This window comes from Martes martes (genome assembly GCF_963455335.1).
Source record: "Martes martes genome assembly, chromosome: 2".
Lineage (NCBI taxonomy): Eukaryota > Metazoa > Chordata > Mammalia > Carnivora > Mustelidae > Martes > Martes martes.
The window spans coordinates 52,861,657-52,881,919 of record NC_137889.1 but is presented as its reverse complement, the minus strand read 5'-3'; the positions used below and the strand labels follow the sequence as shown (position 1 = coordinate 52,881,919).

The following is a 20,263-nucleotide window of genomic DNA, read 5'->3' as shown; positions in this document are numbered from 1 at the left end:
GAAAATAAATAAATTGACCTCTATAAAATTCTGAAACTTATGTAGATAATAAATATTTATTTAATAATACAAAAATATAACTATGATTTAAAACTCCATACTTGAAAAACTTTAGTTTGCTGCTAAAGGAAAATGATTTCAATGTTGAGGTTCCCAATCCTTATGAAAGCATTACTGTAAAAGTGATAAAGATAATGAATGTATAAATATAGAAGTATTAAAATAAACCTGGATGTAGATATAGAAATGGGTATTGATATAAGTTAAAATATCTGATTTCCAATATTAAACAGAGTATTTTTCATGTAGAAAAATGACACATTCCACCAATACCCTTGGGTGCCACAACAGAGTGAATATTTGTGTAATCTTAAATTATATTCCTCCAGCTTTTGTAATGACATCCATCTCAAGGGTGGTGGAATAAAATAAGGAATCATTACTGAGTAATCAGTGTGTCTGCTTTTTGATAGAAAATATAAGTTAATGTCCACCATCATTTATTATCATTCAGGTACATTATAATACATATAGTTAATTTTGATCATCAAAAGAGCGGACAGTGAAGAAATAATTTTCTCTTTCCATATCTGTCATTGGGGAAATTAGGCAGCATCACTGATGATTCTAATGATCTATCGTATATTCTACATAGTCAGTTGGTAGGTACATAAAACATACCCAGTTAAAGAAACTGTTGGCCTAAGAGCTAACAAATTTCTGCATAGGAGGAAATAACATATTTACTAATAAAGAACAGGTTGTTTTGAGGATGATGGAGTTAATAAATTTAGAAAATAATGTAAGAAGATGACAAGATTAGGGAGGAATAAAAGCATAAAATTCTATTGCACGTTATGTTTGAGATGTCTGTAAAAGATCTAAATGAAGATGATAGAGACAGCCAACAGGTCAACAAGATCAAAGAGAAAAGGAAAAACATTTTCTCTTACTCCTCTTTTTAGAATATAAACACCCTGTGGGTGGGGGTTGTCTTTTTTCTAATTTAATACCATTTATCACATAACCCAGAGGCGAACACTTAATGGGTATTATTTTAATTAGAATTGAATTAGACTTAAGATGCTCATATTTCAATTCCTAAGATAAAAAGCTGGCCATAAAAATGAAATATGCTTCTGGGGCAATTTGTCATTCATTTATTTTATGGGAGGAAATGCATAGGAAATTAGCGATACATGTTCATTTTATTAATCATAGAGAAATATCTAAATGTCAAACTCAATAGCAAACAACTCTCCTTGAATGTTTTATCAGCTTCAGAATAGGTCAAAATTGGTGTGAGGAAATAAAAGATATAATTTATATATATTATTTATATATATATATGTAATTCTTCTAATATAGCATTTTTAGAGCAGCTTTAGGTTTACAGCAAAACAGCATAAAGTACATTTAATTCCCAGAAAATATATTTAAATGTCTTATTATCATCATTAAAAAAAATTAAGCACTCTGGCTTTGGTTTGCAGGAAGAAAAGAGGTGATGGGAAATATGTTAATATTTTAATTTCTTTTCACTGCTAGAACATTTCTACTAGTGTGCTATGGATAGGTGCCATTATTCTAATTTGATAGAAGATTAAACAGAGAAATGAAAAAGCTTGTATTTTTCCAAAGACCCTCTCAATAAGCAGGAAATGAGGATTATGGGTTTCAACTGAGAAGGAAGAGTGGGGTGGAGATGGGGGTACAAGGGACTGACTTTAAGACTCAGGTTTCCGTTGGCCTGTGGGTCATCTCCATGGTCCCGAGGGAAGGCTTCCATGAAGATGAATGGTGGGGAATAACTGAAGTGAAAGCTACAGAGGACAAACAAGTTGAAGAGAGTGAATGTAAAAGATATTCCATGCACAAGGGAAAATAAAAAAAAAGAAAGAAGTAACAAAAATTGAGATCTCCTCTGCCAACAGGGAGCTAGAGATGATGTTATGAACCTGAATAATTTCCCTGAACTGGAAAAAAAAAAAAAAAAAGGCTGCAATGGCATGTAATTGGGACTGCCTAGGACTTCATTCTAGAGAGTTAAAGTCAAGTCACAGGGACAAGAGGATGAGTTGGTAGCAAAATCAGAAATGAAGCAAGGAAGGATGAAGGCCCTGCCTGGACAATTCTGATCCTGTCTCTCTCTTGTTCACAAAATTTCCATTGTTCCCAGTGTCTTTAGAACGAAATCTAATTCCTTAACATGGTTGGTTATTGATTCCCTTGATGATTTGGTCCCAAAATATCTTTCAGGAGATATGTCTTCCTGCCCCCTTAACTGATTCCTTGCCCAGCAATAGACAAACTCCAGTCAAACTGGATCACTTAAAATTCTATCTATCTGTGAGATTTCCCATGTTTTCCTCCGTCTGAATTGCCCTTCTTCCCATCCTCACCTATCAAGTAAACATGAACAACCTCAAGTACTCTTTGTTCTTGAAACATTCTCCTCCAGGCTAAATATATATATACATGTGTATATATATATATACACACATATATATTATATAATATAAAAATATATATTTATATATAGATCATATGTATATGATCTATAGTAATTTTTTTAAAAAATATTTTATTTATTTATTTGACAGACAGAGATTACAAGTAGGCAGAGAGGCAGGCAGAGAGAGAGAGGAGGAAGCAGGCTCCCTGCTGAGCAGAGAGCCCGATGCGGGCTCGATCCCAGGACCCTGGGATCATGACCCGAGCCGAAAGCAGAGGCTTTAACCCACTGAGCCACCCAGGTTCCCTATGACCTATAGTAATATTGGTAATATTTGTACCTTTTGTAAAGTACGCACTTGAGAAAGACATATATTTTAATTATCTACACATGTCTTACATCCCTCCCTATCTGTGATATAACTCTTTTGACAACTGGAAACAAGCTCTCTTGATTTTTGAGTCCTGGACTCATGTTTGCAATAGCAACGTAAATATGAATAGTTACTGAATAGAGGCTCTGACATTATCTCATATTATTTTTCAGTTTGTGAGATGGAGATTAGAATATTTCAGTGTGCTACTTCTAAATGGTTCTCAAATTCAGTGCTCCTAAGAATAACAGAGGAGTTTGTTAAAATCCAGAATCCTTGGTCCTTCTCTCTGGAATTCATATTTAGTGGATCAAGTGTAGCACCCAGAAATATGAAGGTAGGCAAACCTTCAGAGGATTGTAATGCAGACATGGACCATGCTTGAAGAAGCAGTTTTCCCCCTTGCCTGCGTGTCACAGAAAACTAACTGGCCTCCACAGGTTTTTGCTCTTCCTTATCCGAAGCCAAGGAATTGGTTGCCAGGCAAGAGATTACATTTCCCCACCCTCTTGCACCTACACCTACGTGGGGCCAAGTGACTACTATTCAACAATGAAATAAGAGTGAAGTTCTTTTATCTTTCCAGGTTGAAGGATTAAGAAATGGTACATGATGAAGGTGATGGAAACACAGGGTGGAAAAAGCATCGATCCCAGTAAGCAAGACACTTGCCACTGGACAGTGAGCTTCTACCCATTAGGATGACTTGTTTGAGACTTTATATGAATGAGAAATAAACTTTTATCAGCTTTGTCATCATGTATTGGGAGATTTTTAAACAATGGTAAGTGCCATTACTCTAAATAGCATATTCATTTTTCAAGAAGTAGAAGAAAAGCATTAAAACCAAGGAGTTAGATTTTGATGGTCTTGATCTATTAGGTAGGTAGAACAATATTTTAATTCAAAATCTGTGAGATAACAATACTTAAGGGATTTTGAGAAAACCTACCAATGGGAACATATGTGTGACTGAGTTTTAATGCTAGTAACTTCTAATGAAAGCATACAAGATTGGTTAAAAATTCCATTATAACATTTTATTTACAGTTCTAGCAATTTTTAACTTCTATTAATGATAATTTACAGAAAGTTCTCTTATTATAAGTGATCCTTTATGAAATCATGGACTGAGAAGAATAGCTTCTTGAAAGTAAACTTTAATTTCTCAAAGTTAAACAAAAAAACCAAGACTAAGGCTAAATTCTGCAATAAACTTATTATAACAGAGGTCTCCCTCTGGCCCAACTTGATGCTCCGTGAGTGGAACTACCTTTTCTGAAGACATGTTTAGTTTCTTAAGTCTGAGCTGTTTTTATAAGCCAGGGCATCCTAGAATTGCCATAGCTGACTGTTTTCAAAATACTGTGCTAATTTGAATCTCCCCTCTTTCCTCAAATTCATGAAGCATTTCATGATGCAGTCATAACAAACTAGAGACCACAGATTTCCCCATACACATATCATGCACTATTGGATCAAACATCATTTATAATATTATTGGATTCTACAGGAGCTATTATTACTCCCTTTTGTCAGAAAAGTGTTGAGTTTTCCCAAGCAGAAATAAGTCTTGTAGCTCTTCATTTGCATTTCAGAAGCCTCATTTCCAGGCATTTACTCTTTGTAAGTAAACAGATGGATTTTAAATATTAAAAACCCATTTGGTATGACTGAAAATTTAACTGCCTACATTCCCCCATTACAGAATCTTTGGGTGTGAAATTGAAAAGTAAATTATACTATGTTCGGTCTGAACAGAGTTCATTTAGAGCTTTGTATTTGTTAAATTGAGGGGGAGATTTATTTTGGGACAAAGACTACAAAAGGAACTCCTGGTGGGCTGAACGCTGACCCCAAACTATGAAGAGGTAACTATACTTGATTTCAAAAGATGTGAGTTGGGTAGATCTGAGATAATGCCTTTTTTTTTTTTTTTCCAAATGCCAATTGATATACTAAGGGCAAGGAAATGATACTAAAGAGGGAAAAAGAAGAGTGGGATTCCTTCTCATGAGGGTCCCCCTAGATTTGCCTGTCCATCCACAGTCCATCTGCTAATGTTTCACCCCGTTGTCGTTTCACCAAAGTTGGTTCAGAAGCTTTGGATGGGAAGTCAGCCAATAATGATGCTTTATTGCCTTATTAAAAAGCAGCTCATGGACAACTGGGTCGTAATATTTCCCCCATAAACCAACTGTTATGTCACAAAATGGAGGTGAGTGATTTGAGGTAGGGAAGAATAAGCAGCAAGAGTTGAGACAGGTTTTAAACCAAATATCTGTTTTGTGCAAAGATGCATTAATAAGTAACAGGAAAGACAGGTGCCATGGGCCCCCGAGTCCCCTTCCTCCACTGCTGTTTGGCTTAGAAGGGCAGATTTGATTGCTCTATTAGTCGGTAGACATTTCGTCTAGAGTTACACAGGGTAAAAAACTGGTCCATTATGCACATTCTCAGAAGTAGTAAATTTTCCAAAAGGGACAGTACAATTAGAGAGAGAGAGAGAGAGAGAGAGAGAACACTGGCATACAGAAAGTCATTCAGAGTTAATAAAACAGAACAGGAAACATAATGTTGCACTAAGACTTTCATTTAAAGCTATCTGCAAATTATTTGAAAAAATAGCAGAAGACGTAGGAAAATTTTCCGTGTTGCAAACCACCAGAATCAAAAGTGTCATACATTTAATGTTTAAGGCTGCAGAGTTTAGACTCATGAATAAACAGCTGCTTTTCCAGTGATATCCAGCATTGCTCTTTCTGGGAGATAAAAACACGAACTCTGACATTAGCTCCATTGGTGGCTAGCTTCGTTATTTAACCTCTCTGACCTTCAGTGTCCTGGTCTACAGACATGTCTCTTTTCCTCTAAAAAATAGGATTATTGTAAGGTTGTTGTGAGTTTTCTAAGAGGTATTGGGTACTCTATCAATGGCCAATTTGTCTTTCACTGTGAAGTGACCATATACCAATAAAACTTTCTCAAATTTAGAAAAATTAAACTAGAAGCATCAAGTTCTTTAGTTTTTAAGAATTAGTAAAATTTACATATACAAGCAAGTGTAACTATCTATTTCTAAGGTGTAACCACTTTCTGGGACTAAGAATTAAATAGTGTTGGTTAGTCTAGCCTTGATGACTAGAGCGAAATGAACCATTTTCTTCTCAAGCAGAATTTTACTGTTACACATTGTATGCCTAAATAGAAGAAAAACATAAGGTGGTTTCCCTATTTTCCTAGAGGTAACATAAAGATTTTCCTTAATGTAGGTCAGATAGAATGTATAAATTTTGTAAATTAGATAAAATAGCCAATGATCACATATAGTATTTAATTAACTAATTTAGTTATAACTAATGTATTATTTATTTATATTTTTTAAAAGATTTTTATGTTTTTTATTTTTAAATATTTTTTAAACATTTATTTAATAGAGAGAGAGAGAGCACATGTGGGGAGAGGCAGAGGGAGAAGAAGAGACAGTCCCAAACAGACTCTGTGCTGAGCATGGATCCTGACATGGGGCTCAATCTCACAATCCTGATATCATGACCTAAGCTGAAACAAAGAGTCGAGACACTGAATCGACTGTTCCACCCAGGTGCCCCAGATTTTTTATTTTTAATTTATCTCTATACCCATTGTGGGGCTCGAACTCACAACCCTGAGATTAAAAGTCACATGCTCTACTGACTGAGTCAGCCAGGCACCCCAAATAATGTATTTCAAATCATGCACATAAAATATCATATTTGCTTAGATATAAAGCTTTTTTCCACATCTACATTTCAATAAAAAATTTTAAAACTCACACAGATATCACTGTCTTTATTATGATTAGACCTCCTTCTAAGTTACCTGATAGTTTCCAGATGTGGTTATCTCAAACCTATTTCAGTTGTTTGAGATACAGTACTTGCAAGATCCATGTGTGATGCCATCACTGGAAATTATATTCCCATATATTTGGAGAATAACCTTTTTCAGTTATTTTTGGCAGCATTTATTTATAACTTACACATTATAATCACTTGCTGTATTGTTTTCTACAGTGACCCGACATCCAACATGAAGACAATCATACGGTTTTTATTGACTATTAGGTGACCACCCTTAGGCATTCATAACTAGCCATGATTATGAAGTCTTTTTAACATGTCTTCACCATACAATATTTTGTTTTTAAAATTAAAATAACTGAAAGGGTGGGGTATAGTATGAGATGCTTTGTGAGAACTAGAATAGAGTATACATGAACTTCCTTTTTGGGGAAGTGGGGACAAATGCTTTACATTTAGACATAAAGAGCAGCAGGGGACTTTAAAAACTATTCTTCCTCCCATAAGTATTTTCATTATGCTAGGTTGCTTTATTTGCCAAAGTCCGTTAATGTCAAACTTATCTTTATGACCTTATTGGTCTGTTTTTCACTTAGATATTCAGGAAATATATTTAAAGAACCTACTATGTGTGAAATGAAAACAACCCCAGATTGCTCATGACCTACAAGGAAACAGAGAATTGGATAATTATAATTTCATAAGATAAATGTCACAATTTGGCATGGGTTTGGGGTGATTAGGAACACAATAGTGTGTGTGTGTGTGTGTGTACATGCACCTGTGTGTGCATGTACACACACATGTGTACACTACACACTAGTGTGGGTAGTGAGTGGTGATGTTTCACAAAAAGCTTCTTGGAGGAAGCATTGCTTAGCTAGGGCTAAGTCTGAAAGATAGGAAATTGTTAGCTAAAGCAGGCAGGGAAGGTGTTGAAGTAAGGGGAAGTACAGGCAACCTAGAAATGCAAGCAATTTTTATGATTGAACATAGGGTATGTTTTGGGTTGTAATGAGAGGTTAAATTAGAAGGGTTCATGGGAGACAGACTGAGGAAAGCCTTGCTTAAGAGTCTCAGGAATTCTGATTATATTCTGAAGGGAAGGTGAGCCATCACATTATGTGATATGACAAGGAGTGACATGATCAGATTTATGTTGAACAAAGATCCCTCTGGCAATATTGTAAAGGAAGGATAGGAAGGGAATGAAACCAGAGACAAGAAGATCATCTAAGAGATGAGGAATAGAAGGTGGCTTTCAGTAATAGTGATCTAGTCTATTTTCTTATTCTCCTAGAAATTTCAAAGCGAGGGTCTGAGCAAGGATCTTTTAACTTTCATTTCCTATCTAGCATCTGTACCGCGCTCAGAGCAAGGTCCAGAAGTCGGAGGGTTCCTTCGTATCTATTAGTATCCTTTTATATGACAACAGGGACTGTAGAGCTTTTCCACATAATTTTCTTAGAACACAGATATTTCCACATATGAGCACAGATACATTCTTCAGATTCTTCACATTCTTTTATTTTACTAACTTTTAAGTCTGTAGATATTATAATAATTTTACACTTGTAAGAAATAACCTGTAGCTTATCAAAATCAATAAATTTCTCTGCATTGTAAACTAATTTTTTAAATTCCATACAAAATGTTTTGAAGTCTGTTTTTCAAATTAGAAGATCTAGTTTGGAGCAAGGAATTAAGAGACATTTCTATTTTTATTTTTTTATCATGTTCAGAGATGTTTTTAGGCCAACTTTGGCTCTACTCTCCAAAAATGGAAGTCTATTTATACAATAGGCAAATTAGCTTTTATATTCAAGTACTCTCTGTCATTAGAACGATAAAACATTCTACGGAACAGCAAATACTATATAAGTACTCTTTCAAAACAATCATTCAATGAAAAAATGCATTTTTCTTGTCCAAGCCAAGAATTTAGAATGAATTTAAAAGTTCGAAGACTCTCTTGCACTAATCTGTTTTGTTTATTCACCATTTCCGGCACCCAGATCCTAAATTTTGTTCATATCTCATTCTTCTACTACCCTGAATGTCTTCCTAGCAATTCTTCAAAATACCCTATAATGATTTCAGCCTGAAATGCCCTATTTCTTTTTCTGAACTCCCACAGCAACTATTGTTGGTAAATATTCATTTGGCCATAAATCATAAAGTGTCTCATGACATCTCTTCTATTTTATTCTTGAGTTGTTGGGATCTAGAAATAATAGCAACAACTATCACTTCTGTGGGGTTTACAATTTACAACTGTGTCATGTAAGTTATGATCTAAAACATCCAGTAAAATAAAAAAGAAAGATAGTATTCTCTTTCCTTTAAAGATAAGGAAAATGAGGCATTTATTAATTCTTGTGTTTAACAGGTGACAGGGGATATAAAGAGTAAGAAGACATGTTTCATTTGCTCAAGGAGGTTAAGGTCTAGCTGAAGAGACAGGCAATGAAGAGTTTAAGTTTATCTGGAAAATAAAACAGACCAGAAGTAAGAGAACAGAGGCTTAACCTACCTCCCCTCTACCAGATTTCATCAGAACTGTCTTTTGTCTAGTTCATCAATTACATCCATATTGGACAATTCAATAGATGCTTTTAAGTACTTATCTTGCTGACTTCCCAGCAGTACTGAAAACAGTATTTTCATGTTATCCCATCCTCTCGATTAGAGTCTGCTTTTAAATCAGTACTGCTCAGGCTGCACTGCAGCATCTTCCTTCTTCCTTAACCATCAAATGCTGGTGTTTTCAGAATTCAGTCAACAATCTTCTTATTTTATTCCATGAACTCAGACAATCTCATCTTACTTTCATGACTCGATTAACATCTCAATGATAAAATTCCCAAACCTCTATTTACAGCTCCAATATACCTCTGAGCATCAGAAACATAAATCCAACTACAGACCTGACTTGGATGTTTTTCTGCCTTCAATCTCCACTTGTTTCAGACTGAATTCATTATTTCTCCCCTCCAATCAGCTCTACCTCAACGTTCCCTGTTTTAACAAATAGCTCCACATCAACTTATTATTAAAAATCTGAAACCTGGGGGTGCCTGGGTGGCTCAGTGGGTTAAAGCCTCTGCCTTCGGCTCAGGTCATGATCCCAGGGTCCTGGGATCGAGCCCCGCATCGGGCTCTCTGCTCGGCAGGAAGCCTGCTTTCCCCTCCTCTCTCTCTCTACTTGCCTCTCTGCCTACTTGTGATCTCTGTCTGTCAAATAAATAAATAAAATCTAAAAAAAAAAAAAAAATTAAAAAAAAAATCTGAAACCTGGCAGTCATTCTTGACAAATAGATCACTGAATCACAAGTTTAATTTCTTAATATTCCTTAAATCTATCCCTTTCTTTGAAAATGCAGCTACCACTTTCTTATAATCACTTACTTCCTAATCGGGTTCTGTGTATCTAATCTTTCCCCACCTTTGTCTGGTTCTCAACATAACAATTTGAGAAATCTCTTTAAGAACACAAAGCACATTATGCCACTGCCTTGTTTAAAGTCCTTAAAGGCTTCTCATTGCCGACTCCAATCAATGTAACGCGACTCCCAGCGGAGATCTGTCCCCTGTCAACTCTCCAGCTTTATCTCTAATCTTATATTTTTATAATTCTATGCTCTGCCTTAGTACATTTCCTTGTAAGATATGTAACTTTACTCTCATATATAACTTTACTCAAACCCTTCAATTTCCTTGGAAATGTGTTTGCTAATCTCTACTTGGTTAGCCCCAGGACCTCATTCTGCTTCCTTTGGGAAGTCTTTTCTAGTGCCCTAAACGTGCTACTATTTCTTTGTGATGCTTCCATTGACCCTTCATCTTCTATTCTGTTATTCACATTTTATTGCAATTGCTTATATGTCTATGTTCTCCATTAGCTCTGTCTATATTTTATATAGGTAATGTCTTGATTTCTTCTATATCCTAGTTTCAGATTTTCAACAAATATCTGTTAACTTAATAAATAAGGGAATGTTATTCAAACTACTAAAATTAATTAAAATTGTTAAAAGAAAGCATATAGGAAGAATAATTTCTCTTGTGGACAACAAAGGTTTTTTTCAGAAACAAATGTATCTTAAAAACAGATTAAAATCACATCTAAAGTTCCAAAGCAAACTTGAAGGAATTAAAATGATAGATGATATGGAAGAATGACATAAATTAGAATTCTAAAGATTCATAAGTGACATCATTGGGAACAAGGTAGATGTGGAAAAGAGGTGACAGTATAGTACTCTGGAAAGAAATACACATTCAGAAATCTCATTTCAGAAATAAAGACATTAAAAAAAACCAGAATGAGCAAACAAAATGGAAAGTTCTTTGAATTTCTCTGGGCTTTTGTCTCTTTCTCTGGCTTCCATTCTGGATAACTTCTTCCACTCTCTTCTGCTATTTTCAGGTGAACTAGAATTTTAATTTCATTTCGTTTTTGATTTTTTAAAAAGAAATTGTTTTGTTCATTTTTTCAAATATACCTTGTCAATTCTGATGCAATTTTTTATTACTTCTTTAGGGTCTCAATTCCTGATTTTATTTCTTTAAACATATCAAACATTAGTTTTATGTTCTAAATCTGAGAATTCTAATAGTTAGGGTCTTCATGGGCCTGACTGGCACTTTATTGTTTCTATTGATTTTGCTCAAGGTAGCTTATTTTCTGTATGTGTTGAATAATTTTGTATTGTGAAGTTAAGTTCCCTGGAAATATATCTGTCAGATATCTTTGAGGCATTTGTTTAAGTTGCATTTATTCAAAGTACAATTACCTCTGCCAGGTTCCTCTTGTCCTATCAACCTGAGACCATTTTCATCTTAATTTACTTGACTTAGGGCTTTTCCGGTCATATATGTCTGTGGATTTGGGTTAGGAACTCTCAGAGGAGATTGTTGATTTTATTCTACTTCTCCCACCAACAGAGTAGATATAATAAACTCTACTTTTACAGGAGTAGTTCTTCCCTTCTTTCCTTTTTCCCTCCCCTCCTCTCCTCCTTCCTTCCTTCCTCAGTGAAATTGTTGCCAGCCGAGGGTCCTGAAATTGTGCAGAAGTCTTTCCAAATCTGTGCTCTGCTGGGGCTCTAGTTTTGGACAATTGCTCCTGGCTGTTCCATGATGTCTTAAGGTTGCAATTCCCAATTAAGCATGCTCTTAAATAGTTTAGGAATATTTGAAATGATGTGGTATCACTTCTGATTTGTTTAATGACTAAGGAATGCTGTTAGCATTTAACCTCCAGGAGAAAGGGAGAGCCCCGAAGCAAATGGCAACCTCTGAGAACATTGCTTTCTAGTCTTCTAGAGTGCAGACCAGACCTTGAAAACCGGCAAATGTTGTTGAGGCAAACTCTGCTTCCAGAACAAGTCTTACTATGTGAAAGTCTTACTTTACTTGATCAGCTATGTATAATAAAAAAAATGCATATGCATATTTTTCAGTAGTTTATGTATTATATACCAGCAGAAGTTTTTCTGAAAGTTTAGTCTACCATTATCACCAGAAATGGCGGTGGGGGTGGGGGGGAGGAGGAGAATGCTTGTCAGGTTGAACAAATTTTGAATATATATTGATGACACATTATGTAAAATAACCTAGGGTAGAGTTAGCACTGAAAAAGTTAGTTGCCTCTAACTGGGAAATATCAGCAAAACTTCTTGATGTCAGTGGACAAACAGAATTCTGTCTCTACTGCATAGCACATAATGTGCTGATGTTAAAATATTCTGCACCAAGGAAAATTCTATTTTCTAATCAATGTCTCTGGGAAAATGCTAGTTGTTCGTTTTTACAAAATCAGGTTTTTACCACTCAAGTCAGTTGATTATCTGAAGTTGGATGTAAATCAACTCATCAGCAGTCTCCAGAGGAATGTTAATGTGGGTCTGTGTCATTTCCCTATTATTCAAGGAGATAATGTTAGTCACATTGTTTTAAAACCTCACTCATCATTTGCCTTAATTAAGAAAACAGGCTCATGTACATTCAATTTTTTTATCATTAATGTAATAGCTATATCCATAGAGAGAAATGCAGGGACTTCCCCAATGTATATACTGGCTAAGTGATAACTTACAAATAGACTGGTATATCATATAATTTTCTTAACACTTTTAGCTGAAAATTTAATTCTTGGGGGGTTTTGTGAAGCCATTGAGTGTCAGAGAAAAACTATCGAATTGGTCAATAAATTAGCTCTTCTTCAGAATAAATGAATAAATCACATGGGTATATTTCTTGTACAAATACCACCAAACTCCCCATTGCTTTTGCAAAAGTTGAGGGAATGGGTTTAGGCAACATCTGCAGACATCCTTCTTTGGAAATCTGTTTATTCAGCAATTAGCAATGAGCAAAGTAGTTAAGCATGTATGGGCCATTTTAATACTATATCATAAGCAGATTTGAAGACAAGAAGATTAGGCTGAAGAACATGTGTTTTCCTTACTTTATTAAATCGAAAGATTCCATGCCTAAATCAGCCTGGCAAATCAGAAATAAAATGTGACAAGATGCAATTATTTCAAGAGCTGATAATTTAGTAACAGCATGGAAATTTTTATTTTCATAAATTAACAGGCACTAGCAATAAAACTACCTTTAGCTTTTGTGAGAAATTATCCCCTTTTCCTTATAAAAGACAAAATAAGTCACTCTATGGCATCGGATAACAATTTTTACTATGCACAGTACCATATAAGGGCAGAAAATTTCCAACACTTATATTGCCTGTCTGTTCCAGTAACCATTTCTTCTGGAAATTTGTGTTCAAGGGGATATCCTATATGAGGGTACTTTGGGAAGTATAAAATGCCATAAAATTGCAAGGTGTTCTTATGATTGTTACCTTTCTCTTTGTTCTGCTCATTTCCCCAGGTTCTAAGAAAGTAGCGTATTGTTTGTGACATGCTAGGCTTGAGGTTCAGTGCTTGTGGTTATTACTATTTCTTTTTGGGCAGAGGGGACCTGCATGTATTGATCTTGTATGAGAGTTTCTGACCCTCATCTTCTTCAGCCATCTGGGAGAATTTGAAATCATGGTTGTGTGTGTGGGGGGGTTGGTTATCAGGTGCCCGTGCCTCTCACAGGTTTTCCTGTGAGTTGGAACTAGCACGACGGCAGAGACAGCTTGCTTTGGCTTGGATCACACAGGAAGCAACAAGTGCCGTCTAATGAAACATCCTTGGAGGCTGTAAACAGCCACTAGGAGAAATTGCCACAAGAGAATAAAGTTAAAAGGTCAAAAAACAATGATCCAAAGCAGCACACAGTGGAAGAAGAGAGAAAGGCATTAGCTATTACAAAACCAAACAGTTAAAAGGAATGAGATCTCTGGGGAACTGTTAGTTTAGAGAAAATGTTTATATATCTTACAGTAATGTTATGTTGATAATTTTCTGAAAATAGAAAAAAATTAGTGTAATATGGGCTGCTATTTGGGACCTGGAAGAAGGAACATATGAAGGGAACAAAGTAATAGATGAGTGGTTTCATATATTTTGGATTTTGAGTCCTTGTCACTAGATTTTCTGATCTCTTAATTTATTCTCAGAAACTTACTTTTTGACTTTTCTGATGGTAAAAGCCACCCTATATCATTTTTTACTATGGCAGTAGTTCTATATTTGCTTGGATGGAGATATTAAAGAAGTCATTCAGAAATTCTTCAAGGTGACCCAGGTGTTTGGAAAGGTCTTAAGTAAGGCCTCCTCACTGTGGTGGCCTCTTCCCTCTGGTCCTGTTTTCTTCTCCAGACAGAGACTAGAGGCAGAGACTGATTGACAGAGCCAACTCCAGTGACTAAGACACTGTGGTACAGCTGTTCTCTGCTTTGTTCAAGGCACGCTGTCAAATCCCACCCTTTACCTTATATCCCCAGAGTAGGAACTTCTGACCTGCAAAACCCATACTGACAACCAACCACTTTCAATTTTTATGCAAAAAAACCCTTTTTTCCCTCATTATTCTGTTGGTGGTCATCCTAAGCTTTTCCTTAAAATCTCTTGGGAAAACAGTTTTCTCATTAAGTTTTTTTCTTTGTAGTAATATTTACAAAAGAAAAACATTTCTGGAGGCTAGAATGTATCGAGTAGTCTACTCAGTGCTTCATGTATATTATCTTTTCACCTCCTCAACACTTCTAGGAAGCAGATATCATTATCCACATCTTATAGAGAAGAAGGATAAAACTCAGAGAAGTTAGGTAATCTATTTGTAATCATAGAACTTAATAAATGGCAAATGTCACGATTCCACAGAGGCTTTCCAGACTGCCCGTTCTTTCCACCATTCCAGTCATGAGCTTCTACCTTCAGACAACCCTTGCATCCAAGCTCACTTCATCATTTATGAAATATATGACTCTGGGTAAATTATAAAGACTTGAGTTGTTTCCTTATTCGTATTAAAGGATTTTTCTGAGCAAGAATATCATAGCGTGTATAAGTTGCCTAGAGGAATATATAGCAACCAGAAGGCAGTTAATAAGTGGAAATGTCCCTTTGTAGATGAACGTTTACCTCTGTCTCTCCATTAGCAGGTGTCAGAACCACTAGAGTAAGCAATGCCCACATAAGGCAATGAATACCACCTTTCACATAGTGTAAGGTTTACTGATCTACTATTTTCTAGAACGAATTTGAGACAGCTTCCAATAAAATGAAAGGAATACTTAAAATGTAGAAATAGAAAATGAAGGCCTTGAGAAGAGGAAAGAATATGCTAATCATGAGGGATGAAACAGTTATTGCGAGAACATCAAATTGACACTGAGCTTCCTTAACATCTAGGGTATGAATAATTTGACAAACCAAGTGAGCAGAAGCATTTGTTTTGATTATCTTAAACATTTAAAGGAAACAAGGGTAAAGAACTTTTGTTCTAATGAGAGGGTTTTGCTTTGAAAGGGAGATTGTGGTGGATATGAATTACATAGACCAACTCTATATACTGATCAAATTCAATGAGTCATATGCAAACTTTTCCTTAGTGGTAGTAACTGATCTATCAATCGAAAGTACACTGTAACCAGGGGAGCCCTTTACCTGAAAGCATGATACTAAGGCTCTAACTGTCTTAGGATAATAGAAAATGTCATGGAGGTCAACACAAATGATACAGAATAAAACTTTGTAAAGGGAGATTCAGAGTCAAATGCATAAATCTTGAAGAAAGAACACTCAGCAGGTAACATGAGAATCTTCCATAAGCATCACTCTTCAGCCTTAGCAACAGAAACAAAAAGGACGAAGTTTATTCAACTTGTCAGGAGGTGGTAAAAGAAATAGCAATAAACTGATGCTAAAGAAAATGTTCTGTTGAAAGTTTCTCCAAAACACTAGGTAGATGACTAAGGTAAACAGAAGACCCATACTCTGTCACCCAGTACTTACAAGCGAGCCATTAAACTAGATTTTAGATGATAAGATAAAGGTGAGTGAAGGTATAATATTGGATGGCAGTAGAGAAATTTCTGTACAATGTCCGATTTTAGTTTTCATGTTCCTTTAGGTAGTTTGTTTCTCTTCAGTTTCTGAAATATTTATGTCAAACTGACTTCAGGAGTAGGTAATCCATAAAGCCAAGAAATGCCCAGAAAAAATATGGCTATAAATTACCTAAAGTATATAAAATTGCAATTGCATGACAGTATAGTGCAATTTTAATCTAACAAATGTTTATCTGAAAGGTATCAGGTATTTTTTTAAGTTGGATGTAAGACCATAAGACCATAGAGCTATCATTATAAAAGGGAGTAAAATTAATAAAATAACTTATCAGTCCTTTTTTTTAAAAAAAAAACTGGAGTATAGGGGTGCCTGGGTTGCTCAGCTGTTAAGCATCTGCCGTTGGCCCAGGTCATGATCCCAGAGTCCTGGGATCGAGCCCTGCATCAGGCTCCCTGCTCCGCAGGAAGCCTGCTTCTCCCTCTCCCACTCTCCCTGCTTGTGTCCCCTCTCTCTGTGTCTCACTCTGTCAAATAAATTAAATAAAATATTAAAAAAAACCAACCCTGAAGTATAGTTGACATACAATTTCAGGTATACAACCCAGTGATTAAACCTATACAATGTTCACCGTGATAATTATAGTTACCATCTGTTACCATACAAAGTTTTTACAATATTATTGACTATATTTCTTAAGCTATACTTTTCATTCCTGTGATTTACTTATGTTATAATGAGAAGTTTGTACCTCTTAATCCCCATCTTTATTCATCCATTTTAGAAAAGATTTTATTTATTTATTTGAGAGACATCAAAAGCAAGAAAGATCACAGTGGGAGAGGGAGAAACAGGCTTGCTGCTGAATGGAGAGCCAGATCCAGGGCTCCATCTAGGACCAAGAGATCACGACCCCAGCTGAAGGCAGAAGAGCAATGGACTGAGCCCCCTAGGTGTCCTTCCATTCATCTACTGAAGTACATTTAGGTTACTTCCATATCTTGGCTATTGTGAATAATGCTGCAGTAAACACAGAGGTGTATTTATCTTTCCACATTCGTGTTTTCATATTGGGTAAATATATAGCTGTGGAATTACTGGATCATGTGCTATTTCTATTTGTAATTTTTTGAGAAACCTCTCTATTGTTTTCCATGGTGGAGACACCAATTTATATTCCCATCAATAGTGCATTAATGTTCCCTTTTCTCCATATCCTCACCAACACTTGTTATTTCTTGTCTTTTTGAGACTAGCCATTCTGACTAGTGTGAAGTGATATCTCACTGTAGTTTTGATTTTCATTTCCCTGATGACAAGTGATGTTGAACATTTTTTCATGTGTCTGTTTGCCATCTATCTGTTTTCCTCAGGAAAATGTCTATTCAAATCTTTTGTATTAAAAAGAAAATCTCTAAAACAAAAACACTTACTAAAATACCTAAGTAAAAAAATCAGCCTTAAGTAGAATGAAGCTGTAAGTAGGGGAAGCTGTACTTCCTAATTCTCTCTCTGTGTATGTGTGTGTTTGTGTATTCAGGCTTAGCATTTTAAACCAAGAAGTCTAGTTGTATACCATAGATTAATTGAACATTAATCAAAACAGACAAGTATTATTTCACAGAATTTACAGAGCTAGAAAGCTTTATGTTTTCTTAGATTTAAGCCATTATGTAATTGATAGTGGCATATACTTGCTAAAGGACCACATGGGTAGTTAAGAACCATATTAGAAAGTAGGTCAGCCTATAAAAGAATACCCAGTCCTCTGCCCAAGGAGTGCCTTGCTTAATTTAACTAAGACAACATGCTCCTGGCACTACAGAATTCATTTCCAATGGTCACCCTTCATGTAAGCATTTAGTGAGCCTAGGTATTTATTAGAAAAGAAAACCACCTCTTCAAAATGATGAAAACAGGACGCCTGGGTGGCTCAGTGAGTTAAGCATCTGCCTTCAGCTCCCGTCATGATCCTAGGGTCCTGGGATTGAGTCCCAGGGAGCCTGCGTTTCCCCCTGCCTGCTGTTCTCCCTGCATGTGCTCACTCACTCTTTCTCGTTCTCTGACAAATAAATAAATAAATAAATAAAATATTTTTAAAAAATTAAAGAAAAAAGATAAAATGAGGAAATAAAACTTACAATGCAGTGCTGAAAGCGGAGACCACGAATGCCAGTAACTTTTGTGAAGATTCCAACCAACACTGCACTGCCTTAAAACAAATTCTCACAACTGCAACAAACTAAAGAATATAGTCAACAGCACACATCTAAGAAATCATAAGTCTTTAATCAGCAAAAACAAAAAACGCTGAGTCATTGTTTATAGAAGAAATATCAAAGTCAAATATTGTCTTTAAGAGGTTGAGTGGCAAGACACGCTACTCCTTAAAGTGTTATAACAGAGAAACACATTTCCAGAAAATCTGGCCATTCATTTCAGAAAACTATAGATCGAAAATAACAAATCAAATCAAAATTTTACAATGGTGGCAATCCTGCAACTAAAATATTAGAAAAAGGAATAATAAACTGAGAATTTTTTTATATTTTAAAACAGACTCTGATTTCATAGCAGGAGGGGACCCTCTCCTAGCACCAGGGAGGCAGCAAGAATTTGTGGAAAACTCATTGATTTGCATCAGATAGATTTATTTTCAAATATCTGTATATCTCTCTAGTCAAGTGACGAAGCACGGTCTCTGATCTGGTTTCCATATTTGTATACTTAGGGCTGTATCACATAACCAGAAAGGATTATTGGTGGTGGCTGTGAATTATCTACATAGAATGTATGCATTGCTCAATTTTCTAAATGATAGTTGGACTTTTCACTATGATTATGAAATACTTGACTTATAATTGAACAATAAAATGAGGTATTATTACTATTACAACACTGGTGACAAGAAGGAAATTTCATTAAAATGGATAAACACTTGAAACTAAAAAGAATAAAGGTTATGATGAATTAAACTATAATTTCAAAGATATTTCTGGAGTTAATTAACAAGAGTTTATTCTACACATGTAATAAAAAGGTCATGAATGAAGAGTTGTATTGGCAACGCTAGGAATCCACTGATGACTTATTCCTTCCCATTTCTGAGTCTGCACGTGTTATAAGTGGGTGTCTGGCTACATACAGCGGTGATGGATTCCTGCTCCAAACATCCTGTCCTCTCATTGCTACAAATAATTGGAGAGTACAGGAGCCTTTCTATGCAATTGCAGCTGTGTGTGTGTGTATTTGCGCATGTGCACAATCTTCAAGAGTATATATTAACTTTTGGAAAACATAAATACAAAATAGTAGAAACAGAAATATGATATAAATAGTTCTCTATACTCTAGGTGAAATGCGAAGGAGGTAGATGGATTTAGCTCCTATTTCTACCTGATGCTTAACAATAACTTGTATCTGCTGGATATAAACCCAAGAATGAAATCTGGGGCTGTGGATTTTAAGCATTTTTTTTTTCTTTTTGTTAAAAGCTCCTTAAGTTGTGTTGTTATTTGTTTGTTAGCTTTTTTATTCCTTTATAACCATAATTCTTCCCTAATCTCATTTTTGCATATTCAGTTTGATCTTCCGTTTGTCTGTTGTAAGTTTCCTAATAAATAGAAAGTGCTGGATATCTAACATCTGACTCTATATACTTTTATTTTTAAAGCAGAGAAAAGGAAAAAGAGAGAGACGCAGAGAAAAAGACTTGCCGTTATATACTCACACTATTGCATAAACTCCCTTCCTTCCTTCTTTCCTCCCTCCCTCCCCACTTTGTTCTTCCTCTCTCCCCTTTCCTCTCCTCTCCCTCCTTCTTCCCTACCCTCCCCTCTTCCTTCTTTCCCAGCATAAACTTTCTTGTGACATTTGTCCAATCACAGATTCTCTGCCAGTCAAATTTGCAGCCTTCAAAGCTCGGACTACATTTACAAATTGATTTAAAATTAACGTCACAATTACAAGATTGATGCATTAGTTGTCTTTGTACTTCTCCCCTAGCAATCGCTTCATATGTTCTCAGACTCCTACAAACAAGTTTCTTGACCAACCTATTTCAGTTACAATTTGATATCACCGGCACACAAAATCTGATTCAAATTGAAAGAGGGAACAATTA

The 20,263-nt window shown here is 35.6% G+C and overlaps 1 protein-coding gene across 1 annotated transcript in view; it reads right to left on the bottom strand.

Moving 5' to 3' along the window:
- The window catches only part of GALNTL6 (polypeptide N-acetylgalactosaminyltransferase like 6), a gene marked incomplete at both ends in the record, with an annotated part of 1,173,146 nt that overhangs the window by 405,917 nt on the left and 746,966 nt on the right, over positions 1-20,263 (bottom strand). The window lies entirely within an intron of this gene.